The sequence below is a fragment of the Etheostoma cragini genome, chromosome 6 (genome assembly GCF_013103735.1).
Source record: "Etheostoma cragini isolate CJK2018 chromosome 6, CSU_Ecrag_1.0, whole genome shotgun sequence".
In the NCBI taxonomy this organism is placed as follows: Eukaryota; Metazoa; Chordata; class Actinopteri; order Perciformes; family Percidae; genus Etheostoma; species Etheostoma cragini.
This window is the reverse complement of record NC_048412.1, coordinates 8126344-8130201: the sequence shown is the minus strand read 5'-3', so window position 1 is coordinate 8130201 and position 3858 is coordinate 8126344. Positions and strand designations below refer to the sequence as shown.

Here is a 3858-nt window from a genome sequence, read left to right as displayed (position 1 = left end):
TATTGTTTAAATTGGTTTGATGTTCCGAAACACTTATGTGTGACAAACATGCAAAGGAACAGGAAATGAGGAAGGGGGCAAACACTTTTTCACACCACTGTATAGTGACCAAAAATAATTCCTCTTTTTGCTGGAGACTCACTAAAATCCCCTCCAATGACCCCTGACGGTCCCCGGCCCCCTCTTTGGGAACCACTGGGCTATCCTACAACTGCTGGCATCCTGCTACGTGTACGTCAATACAAGCTTTTTCTGTCTTGTTAGTAATCGTTGACATGCCACAAAAAATTAGTCCAGTCATGTCATGTGGCATGTGCGCCAGCGTGATTTTGATCATGGTGCACCTGATATAATCTATTGAAAATAATATTCATCAGTTTCAACTAACAGGATGCTTTGTATTTTTTCTTTGTCAAAAGGAGGATTAAACAGGTAAAGTTTGTGTCAAATGAGGCCAGAGGTCACCTTGCTGAATGTTTCCTGTCTAGAGGATATTCAGGGCTGGGGGCTTTCTAAATCAGAGCTGTTCAGACATAAGCAACCAGTGAGTACTTTATTTGTAGGCCATGCATAGCAGCGACAGTAAATGAGCATTGCATCCCTTCAATTAAGTGAAAGTCCATATCTTGTTAAAGGGTCATATGCTGCTGTTACATCTTAACAGTTGTTCTGCTAAGTTAGGCCAATAGAGTCTTTATGGTTTCTGTTACAGGCCTTAACTGTTTTTATGTACAGTCGAGCAAGTCGAAGAAGTGGAGCTTGCTGCTCAACAGTCCTGCTAGGATGTAGTGTGATGTCATATTTAATTTCCTGCACGCTTTACACATTGTTTTTCTGCTCTAAAAAATACCATTATATCCACTGGCCAAGACAAATTTATATACCACTATATTCAAACCCCCGATACTGACATGTTCCTTAATTTCTTTCAGTAGCCTACACCCCTGAAGTGTCGCCGCAAAACTCCATTTAAAATCTTTAATTTTGAAGAAGAGGTAAGGTTTAGTGCATAATGCCAAGCGTCCTGTAACATGAATTATACTTTTTAAGAATTGTCATGACAATCTGATAAATTCGGCATGCATATGATCCGTTTATCAATACGTGCATTTAATTAAGTTTAAACTAAATAATTGGTTTCACTGCTGGGCCAACGGAACACTGTTAACCAAACACACTGTGGTTTTCGGAAGCAAACGGTGTAGAGCAGTTTCAAATCTCTGACTTTTATTGGGTTAAAGTCCTGCCTGGCGTGTGGTACTTGTGCCGAATTAAAGACAACTATCTAATGATTAACATCAGGCATTGAGGGTAATTCAACACAGTTTGTTATGTTGCCACTAACCAAAGAAGCGTTAAATTGCTTGACCTGTTAACGGAAAGTGGTGGTTGTTGTTGTAGTGGTGGTGGTGGTGGGGGGCGACACAATATCAAAGCACATGACAAAGCACTGCCAGTGATGCTTATTTAACAACATTTACTACGTACGGCTACACCAAGTAAGGTAGACTTGGACGAGGAAGAAATTGACATTCCGAGCATATTTTCCCTGCAGGTTTCAAAAGGCTGTTACGCATTGTAAACAATGTAGACGTGGAAAACATTATCGTTAGCCTACACCGTGTATACAGCGGTCAAAAAACGAGTAACATATTTATAGCATGTAACTGTCTTTACACTTGCTTTCTCGCCTTGTATGCTATGCTATTTGTTTTTGTAAAATGTACCAGGTTGACTGTGCACATACCCTTCTCCGGTTAGTCTGTGTCAAATGCATCCACAGCTGAGCCTTGCACTGGATGTAACCAACTGTCAGTCTTCTTTCGACAGTTGTCGACGGTGGACGTCAACAACATCAACAATAACGCCTTTCCCGCTTTATGGTTCACCGTAGATGTAATTACCGAAGTGTCTCCGTAAATAAATTAATAATAAAGAAAACAGAAAAGAAAACGTGTCGGTGCTTCCTGATTTAGGTACAGTGATGATGTTGTTAGCAAGGGGTGGGGCGGAATGCAGCTTTAGTCCGCCAAGAAAAATGGGCTAAAAAAGCACGTTGCTGCACGTCTGTGCATGATTAGTAGCTCGTGCTTTATAGTAGGGAGGGTTACATACACGCGCGAAGCAGAGTCCTGATTTCGAAATAAGATCTCACTTAGGCTACACAGAAAAGGACTCACACACCTGCAGGAGTGCACCAGTCTGCTTTATGTTCATGGCAGCTGCATGTAGAGAAGTAACTAAGTACAAACTCGCATTGCTGTAATTTAGAAGTTTTTGTGCATACTTTTACTACATAGTAGTTTTTTTAATTCTGTAGTTTTACTTTTACTTAAAGGGGCAGTAGATACAACATAAGTAACTAACTTTCTGTCATAAGCCTTTTTTGCAGAAACTGACTCTATATTTTTAAGTAGAACTCCATGAAGCAGATACGTTTAAAAAAGTAAAAATACAATGCAATTTTTCCATTGACATTTGGAGTATTTAATCATAAAATCGTAACTGTTGATAATAACCTAGACTTAAAACCAGCTACCACATGACAAAGTGATTGCATATGCTCATATGGGGATGGGTGTATGGTGAGTTGCTCAAGGGCACCTGGCAATGACCAGGAGGTGAAGTTGTATCTCTTCAGCTACACTCTGTACTTTGGTCCATACAGGGACTTGAACCGACAACCTTCTGGTTCCAAACCCACTCCCTACAGACTGAGCTACTACCACATACCAGTTCATGGGGCACCAACCTTGTTTTAAAATACATGTCTTTTATTTGCAATGTCTTGGATAAGGACTTCCTAATACCCACAATCTTGAACAATCCCTGCAGTATTAAAAAATCTTTTTTTTTATATATGTATACTGTGTGTGTGTGTGTGTGTGTGTACATAAATATATATATATATATTTAATTACAAAAGTTTTGATCAGTCAAGAATAGGCATGCTTTTGATTAATATTTTCAGACTGTGTGGGTTAGAACGCACAAAGCCTAATTCTCATTAAGCAATAGTTCTGACAGCAGGCTGTGGTATGTTGTGATTATATCACAGCTAAGGCACGCGTCAGGCCCAACCACATTTTCAGTCTACGGGCCTGACGCAAAGCCCTGGTAGGCAAATTAAGGTTGGTAGACTAATCAAAATACACAATAATTAAGATCAGTACATTATGATGGAATATTGGCAATAGGATATGCCAGATAACAGTTTCTGCTTTTTTTCTTCTTTTTTTTTACATCCCCAGGCCACATGCTTTATTTTTGGAGTCCAATTATTTAAATTAAAGCACTGTTTCATCTTTTCTCTCTCTAAGATCTGTCTTTTCACAGGCTCTCAGTTACAATGCAATCCCGCTAATGATTAGCATGTCAAATGTTTAATATGCTAACACTGGAGTCCTAGTGTCTCACATATTGAGCTCACATATAGCTCTCCTGTTTAAAGATGACCAGATTTGATGCTCTTGTGTGATAATGCAGCAATGACCAGAGAAATCCAATGGCCTGTGATAATGTATCCAGGGCGACTGTGTCCAATCCATCCTGACTTAGAGCTCCTGATAGGGTTTGTGACTGCACGAGAGATTTGAGCAGGTTAGCATTGGGGTGGGGGGGTGGTTGCTGGCAGAATACTGGGAGATCAGACCAAGGCAGAGAAAATTACTCAACATCGTTAGTCATATAATAATAACCCATTAGCTTTGAGCCATGGACTGATTTTGACCAAGATACAGTAACTTGTTGTCATGGAAATAGCCAGGCCTCAGTTGAGGTAATGGGCCAAAAACAGCTTGATTTATCCATCACAGTAACTCAGGGGAAGGGGGAGTTGTTTGTAGTCTGTGTGTGGAG

The 3858-nt window shown here is 40.1% G+C and overlaps 1 protein-coding gene across 1 annotated transcript in view; it reads right to left on the bottom strand.

Moving 5' to 3' along the window:
* The window catches only part of LOC117945708 (myelin basic protein-like), a 64671-nt gene extending 62647 nt beyond the window's left edge, over positions 1–2024 (bottom strand). Inside the window, exon 1 of the mRNA XM_034873349.1 lies at positions 1748–2024. The gene's annotated coding sequence lies outside the window, so the exon portion shown is untranslated. The remainder of the gene's footprint in view (positions 1–1747) is intronic.
* Between the last annotated feature and the right edge of the window lie 1834 nt (positions 2025–3858).